At 30.5% G+C, this 8030-nt stretch overlaps 1 long non-coding RNA gene across 1 annotated transcript; it reads right to left on the bottom strand.

Moving 5' to 3' along the window:
• Window positions 1–740: 740 nt before the first annotated feature.
• LOC111626991 lies at window positions 741–3618 on the bottom strand. The gene is made up of 4 exons (XR_002756957.1): window positions 3353–3618; window positions 2910–3119; window positions 2651–2818; window positions 741–1264 (listed from the first exon to the last, which is right to left on the bottom strand). It is a non-coding gene; the product is annotated as an uncharacterized LOC111626991 (long non-coding RNA).
• Between the last annotated feature and the right edge of the window lie 4412 nt (window positions 3619–8030).

The raw sequence follows: 8030 nt of genomic DNA, 5'->3' as shown, positions 1-8030 counted from the left end.
TTTGCAATATAAAAACACTGAAGCCGCTGCTTCATTGTTGCGTTGGAAAAATACAAATTTTCGCTCGACGTTTGCATGCGACTTCCAATTAAATTGATGAATATCGATCACGTGATTTTTTTTAAATTTAAATGTATTACAAACACGTCGTGTGTCTTTCGTATTCGGTAAATTGTTAGAGGGAATGTATTAGTGACTCCTTTCACTCGATGTTTGCATGCAATTGCCATTTTAGTTAGTTATGGTCACGTGATTAAGCATAAAAACAGCCGCCATTTTTTATTTTCCCGTTATTGGCCGTGGTTCACAGGTTCGTTTCTGTGTATACACGAAGCTACTAACGCAATGTCAGAAATATGGTTGCTTTCGCTCGACATTTGCATGCAATTGCCAATTAAATTGACTAATATTGTTCACGTGACTGAATATTGACATATATTAATATTCGTTTTCTTTATTTAATAAACGAATATCATAACATTAACGGGAAAGGCTATTATTGTATCGTTACATCGCTTTTTATAAGATTACAAATTTGCACGCAATTACAAATCATATTCCTTGGTGTTAGTCACGTGATTAGATATTTAAAAAAAATTCAATATTCATAATCTGTGTTCAATAATTTGAATATCGTGACATTGAATACAAAGTATCATTTCGTTACAACGTCGGAGAAGACAGATTTTTCACTTCGAAATTTGCACGCAATTTCCAATTGTAAATTTTAAAAGCGCTCAATAGTTGCAAATGACTACCAATTACATTTATTAAACTCAGTCACGTGACTGAATAATAGCAAAACTGTTTCGTTAAAAGACATTATCTTCGCTCGACGTTTGCAAGCGATAACCAATCACATTTCAAAACGTCATCGACGTGATTAAATTTAAAAATTTGAATAATCAGACAAGCGTTTAACTTAAATAAACCGTTTAAAATATATTATAATTAAAATGTTTATTCGGATAAGTAAATAATACGTCTTTAGTCATTTAGGTATAAATGGTAACAGTCTTAAAACAATATTTATTAAAGAAAAAAGCAAAAATAATCTTCAAGTATTCTCTTCTTATATTCTTAAAGAGTAGAAAGGATAAAGCTGGTTTGAGTCATGATTTTAGTTGTAAGGAGACCACATGTTAGACTGGATATAAAGGATCATTAGTCTTGGTGGCATCATCATCCACAGCACCACACCAGCTATTACACCATCACAATGACAAGGCAATGAACCAGATCGAAAAAAATTAACCTCGGCATCCTGAAAAAAAAAAAACGAAAGAATAAATATGATAGTTGTTGAATAACATAAAATAAATATGTTTTTAAATATCATAATCGTATCGTGAGTTAACTGAAAAGACATACATTGTATGTATATCCATACAAATGAATACACTAAACGACTATTGTTGAAGAGTGATGCTTATGAAATTGTAAGATATTAATCAGTTTAGCCTTATTTAAACCACTGAAAATCTCTACCCTCCTCCTATATATATATATATATTTTACGTACAGAGGACGTTTATGGAGAAAGGAAGATGGTTGTGTAGCATAGTTTCTTTCTCGCTACAATGCCCCCCTGCTTGCCTGTATAGTTATTCTCTTGCATAATTCTCTAGCCTGGGGTGTATAGACCAGATGGCCGCACAGGTGACTGCAACCAGATCAATAGGACAGACAAGAAAAGTGCGGTGAGACAGCGGTTGTTAGTAACAATATGGCCAACCACACGCCCCAAACTTATCGGCCTTATTGAGCTGTATTCTTACGAACCTTCATAGAAGCAGGATATATGGACCCTCTATAGAAACCCTATAACAATGTACTAATTCAAAGACTTCAGACCGCATCTTGCAGAAGATATACAGTATTTCTATATGAACGACCACAGGAGAACCACAAAAGAGATCAAGTAATCGTTCGATAATGTCACAAACTTGATTCTTTATTTTTTTATTTTTTTTACTGTTTAACAATAATTTCTGTCTCGAAACCACTTCTAAAATATTTTTTAACGTTATAAATGCGTTTAAAATAAAATTACATGCGAAAATTTCACGCTTGTTTGCTCGTATATTTCACAATCAAACGTTGAGGAATAGCGTATAATAGTACTACGTAATTATAATTTCTAACAAATAAAATGAGAAAGAATTAATAATTATACTCGAACGATACAATATACACAAAAATTTTGTACAGAATAAATTATAACTTTAACTATATTTGCTAAATTCCAACAATAAAATAGCAATAAATTTTCTAGCTCAGAATATTATTTCCCAACCTGTAGCTCGCGAGCCACTCCCGTAAAAAATCAACTGTAGTGCACCAATTGTATTAAATCACAAATAACTGTTTGTAGAAAGAAAATAATGTAATTAATTAACAAAAATTTCACATATTTTTACACAATATCTACCTATTTTATTGATTTTAAAGTCATAAAAACAGTCTCCTGTCACACTAGACACTACAGCTTGTTTCTAGTCTGTAGCGTTTATGTGAAGGATATGAATCAGTGTATACTTTCTATTGTATAATACTTTCACGATAATTTACGGGACGAAATTACTGCTTAATTAAATTCAACATCCCTAGTTATAGAGAAAAACAATGTAAACATATATTGTATACTCACTCACACACTTGTAAATTCAGCAGAAACATTTCTTAACCTTTTTATATTTCATCTGACTCGGCTTACCGGCAGCGAAACTATTGCAAAAGAACTATAAAAATTTACAATAAACGGAAGGGAAACAATAGACATTGTGCAGATATTGCTGTCATCTTTCTTTCATACTTTCTGGAGAAAAAAAAAAACTTGTGTTTTATCAGAAGTCTGGTAAATATTCTAGTTGTGCACCTGAATATTTTAGATTGCAAGGTAGACAGACCAACGTTCTCTGCTGGAGGCAGCACCGCTTCACTATGTTCGTTACCATAGTAACACAATTGAATCAAATGTGTGAGCGCCGTTTGCCTTCCCAACGACAGTGATGGTCTCCCCCAGGCACCATCTTCTCTAATTTAGTGTTCGTTGAAATTTTTTCTACATTAATGTGTAGCAATGTTGAAGAATGTTTCTTCTATTATAGTAAAAATATCTGAAATAATGAATGAATTTTAACCAAATTTCTTCGCTGGTAATTTGCACGATTTCCTCCCTCCTCTTCCCTCCTTTCTGCATTTCAATTAAAACCCCACCCTCCCTTTAAAATTAGTGTAAAGAATTTAAAATAATGCTTTCCCCATCGGGTAATATTTGGCTAATATTTGGTGTCGGTGTTAAAATTTAACTGGGATTTCGATATTGGTGGTTGATATATTTAACAGATACCTTCTCTGCCTCTATCGATATTTAAGTGGGGGATTTTCATCCTGATTTTTGTTTCTTTACTGGATATTTTGCTGATATTAACGTCTCCGATTCTATGGCATTTAACGGGTATTCAATGCCATATTAACGAATATTTCAGTGGTAAAATTTAACCCATTGTTTGGCGAGAATCTTAATCCAGAAAACACCACGATTAATCATAAAATATACATAAACACACGGTTCATTTAAAAATCGGCGAATAAAACAGGAAGACAATAGAAAAATGGCCGATTTTATATTGTTGGAAATGTCCAGACGTTTAACAATGGAAGAGGAGAGCGAAATGGTCATGTGACAGAGAGGAACATCTGCAGGCTCTTGAAATATGCATGAACATAGGACATCACTAATGATGGTGTAGTAGGACGAACAAACGAATATTGCAGATCTGTATGTGGACACGGGGCACTTATTTCTTCAATCTTGGCACTCCATTCTCATCATACCAGCTGCAAGAACATCAATACAAAAATGCCACTTTTCTTCCATACACACACACACACACAAAAACTGCATATAATCATGGAATTATTAGAGAAAATCGATAATTTCTAACGAATTTTTCCAGTTTTATCGAATCGGGAATGTATTAATATCCGATTTATCACGTCAGTTTTTCATATTTTTATTCTCTTTTTTTACCCCCCCCCCCTTTTCTCTTCGCCTCCTATGGCAATTTTATATCCTGTAATCCTTTCAAAGTCCAATCGAAAAACCACCTTGGAGAATTTATTTGATTTTGAAAATAGCAGACATTGATGGTGGAATATAACAGAAATGGTATTAGTTGGTTTGCAGTCAGGCTGTGTGAAGTTTTGATGTTAATCCTGTTTAGCATAATGTCATGTTTGATTCCATTCGAAAATACTTTATTCCTTCTCTTCTTCTTCTTCCCTCCATCTTTCTTTACATTTATAGTCAAATAAATTTATTAAAAATGTCAAATTATTGCATTTTTATTTCGTTTTAGATCAATTGTTTCTATGTTTTATTCTTTTTTTAAAATGTAATTTTTGGAGGTTTTGTTGTTGTTTTTTTTTTAGATAATTGAATTTTTTTAAACGTTTTTCGATTTGTAATTTTATAGATTTTTTATTATTACTTTTTTTTTGAAGTAAATTTGATATTTTTATGAAGTTTTCGTGATGTTTTCTTCGCAAAAGTTGATTTTTCTCTCGTCGAATTTGCTATTTTCCTCAATTTTCCTCGCCAGATTTGATGTTTTTCCGGAATTCTTATAGTTTTCTCCTGTAAAATTGACTTTTTTTCCTCGTCAAAGTTGATAATTTTAAAATGATATCTTGTGGCTATCTTCAGTTTGATGTTTTCCTCATCAGCATTAATATTTTCCTCATTAGAGTTGACTATTTTTTTTTATTATTAAAAATGTAACAATTTTTATGAACAAAACTATCGTTTCCCTCGGTTAGAATTACTGTTTTCTTGATTAAAAGTAATATTTCCTCTCAAACCAAACAATTTCCCATTAAAAAAAATGAAATTTCCCTCATTAAAATTGAGTTTCTCCCTTGTTTAAGGTGCTATTCCCTCACCAAAACTGTCACTTCCTCGCTGTTCTTGTACCAAAGTAAATGGTGAAGAAATCAAAATATTTTTCTGGAATTTCGTATTTCCTCATCAAATTAAAATTTATGTTCTGCTGCCAAAATATATTTGAGCCCTCTTATACCCCAAAAAATCTGAGGAAATGGAGAAATTTTAAAATATTAAGGGTCTAATAGTCTGTTACCATATGCTTTATTGAGGGAGGTTTCATTTTAGTAAAGAAATATCAGCCTCAGTGAGGAAATTTCAGCCCCAATTACATTGAAAGAACGTCAGAGTTAACTTAAAATGTCCTCACAAGAGTTTACTTATTTTCACATCAAAGTAGAACTGATAGATCGATTTAGTAGACAGGAAATTCCCTCATCAAGTAGCTCCTTTCCTCTTGATATCTATTTGAATGAGTTTCTGTATCGATTTAAATGAGCTCCCTCATGAGTTAAGATGTCGTGGAGATTTAAATGAATTTCCTCATAAATTAAAGCGTATTGAAGAGACTCGAGTTCTTTCCTCGTGAATTAAGGAGGATTGAAGAGACTTAAATGACTTTCCTCATGAGTTACGAGGAATTTAAGAGATTTAAATTCATTTACTCATGGATTAAAGTTACTTCAATGTCTCAAGTAATTTTCCTCGTGAATTAAAGAGACTTAAGTGAATTTCCTCACGAGTAAATACGGCTTGAAAAAGTTTAAATGAATTTCCTCGTGAGTTAAATGGAATTTAAGAGATTTAAATCCGTTTCCTCTTGGATCGAAGCTTATTGAAGAGACTTAAGAAACAATTAATTAAGAATTAAGGAGGATTGGAACGACTAAAAATGAGTTTCCTCGTGAGTAAATACGGCTTAAAGAGAGATTTAAATGAATTTCCTCACGAGCTAAGATAGTTTTAAGAGATTTAAATTCGTTTTCTCGTGAATTAGAATAGATTGAAGAGATTTGAAAGACTGTAAATTGGCATACCTTGAAGAGAATATTTAATAAACTAATTTCCTCATTAAATATCTTCCTCTGTCTATTTAATTAATGAAAAAACACGTAAAAAGTAAAAATTATAACACCGTCTGCTTAGTTTTATACATTAACTTAACCCAAAAGAAGTATAAATTTCCTCGCAGAAAATGATTTATATACATTAAATTTTTAATAATATTTATTCCTCAAATTGATTTAATATTTTAAATACATTTAGCAAGTAAAAGAAGAAGAAAAAGTTTTAAAATAATTCCAAAAAATTATATCATTCTATCATAATAATTGAGTGAAGTACACTCAAAATCGAATTTGTCCCTTGTAAAATTGGTTTAAAAAAGCATCGATTTAAAAATAAAAAAATGCAATTTTATTTTTATTTTTATTTCATTCAAAAAATGTAACATATTTTACTTTTTTTTTTTCCATTTGTCTTCTCCGATTTATTCACTTTTTAATATTGTTATATCTTCGCTTGTCATTTGAATAGAGGAATATGTTGAAGTTGTCGAAATAATTCAAAATAACTTTTATGTATTTTAATATTCAGAATTTTGAATATGTTTTTTATTAAATTGAAGGATCGACGTATACGAAATCATCGAAAAAACCCCCCAAAATACAAAAAAATACCCCCTTTGCTGAACGCCTTCTTAGGCAAACTAATGAGAAAAACTCGGTTTTTTTTCCTCTTGTTTTACCGGAATTTTTAATGTTTTTCGATTGGAAATTTTAAAATTTACTTGGTTTATTATTAATTATTTAATATTATTTACCACAATTTTAATAAAATTTTCACCCCCCCAAAAAAATACAAAAAAATGCCTCCTTTGCTGAACGCCTTCTTAAGCAAATTAATGGAAAAAAAACTCGTTTTCTTCTGGTTTTACTAGAATTTTTAATGTTTTTCAATTGAAAATTAAAATTTATTTGGTTTATTATTAATTATTTAATATTCTTAACCATAATTTTGATTAAAACCGTATATTTAGGTAAGGAAAGTGAATTATGATGATGATTAATCATGCAGAAATACCATCATCATTAACGCTGTAACAACTATTTTGCATTAGTTTACATTAAATTTCGTTCCATTTTTTTTTTCTAATATTAATTATAATTTATTTACTTTATGGAGTATTTTCTAGGTTAAATGTTTTCTAAATTATAAATTACTTTAAATACCTTTCATTAAATTTAGTTCACTGTTGAATAATCAAGATTCATTATGGATAATCATGGTTTATAGTTATGATTTCATTAACGTGGTTTCCTAAGACTGTTTCTAATGGAAATTCATAATTTACCATGATATTCTCTTCATAGAAATATTAGATATGACGTTCTATCTACAGGAAGCATTCAAGGTTTACCAAGCTTTTAAAGGAACCGTGTAATAATTGTGTAAATAAAACCATGTTCATGAACCATAGACTGAAACCAAATTTAATTGGAAAAATATTTTAGAAACATTTTCTTACTTTCCGAACTATTTATATTCCAACCTTACTATTTTCTTAACTTCTTATGCTCTAGTTTGGGAAAATAGTAAAAATGGGGCATGAATAATTGGAAAAATAGTAAAAATGGGGCATGAATAATTGGGAAAATAGTAAAAATGGGGCATTAATAATTGGGAAAATAGTAAAAATGGGGCATGAATAATTGGAAAAATAGCAAAAATGGGGCATGAATAGTTGGGTTAAGAATATTTTTCCAACTATTAATCTCCCATTTTTATTGTTTTCCCAACTATACATGCCCCATTTCTACTGTTTTCCCAACTATTCACACCCCATTTTTACTGTTTTCCGAACTATTCATGCCCCATTTCTACTGTTTTCCCAACTATTCATGCCCCATTTCTACTGTTTTCCCAACTATTCCTGCCCCATTTCTACTGTTTTCCCAACTATTCCTGCCCCATTTTTACTATTTTTCCAACTATTCATTTCCCATTTTTATTATTTTTCCAATTATTCATGCTTCATTTTTACTATTTTCCAAATATTAATACCCCAGTTTTTCTATTTTCCTAATTATTCATCAACGCTTTTTAAAAAGAATCGTGTTTCCTTATATAAAAAAAATATATA

This window comes from Centruroides sculpturatus, unplaced genomic scaffold (genome assembly GCF_000671375.1).
Source record: "Centruroides sculpturatus isolate CEXI.00-Female unplaced genomic scaffold, Cexi_2.0 scaffold33, whole genome shotgun sequence".
NCBI classification, from domain to species: domain Eukaryota; kingdom Metazoa; phylum Arthropoda; class Arachnida; order Scorpiones; family Buthidae; genus Centruroides; species Centruroides sculpturatus.
The sequence above is the reverse complement of the archived record's forward strand: the minus strand, read 5'-3'. Positions and strand labels throughout refer to the sequence as shown.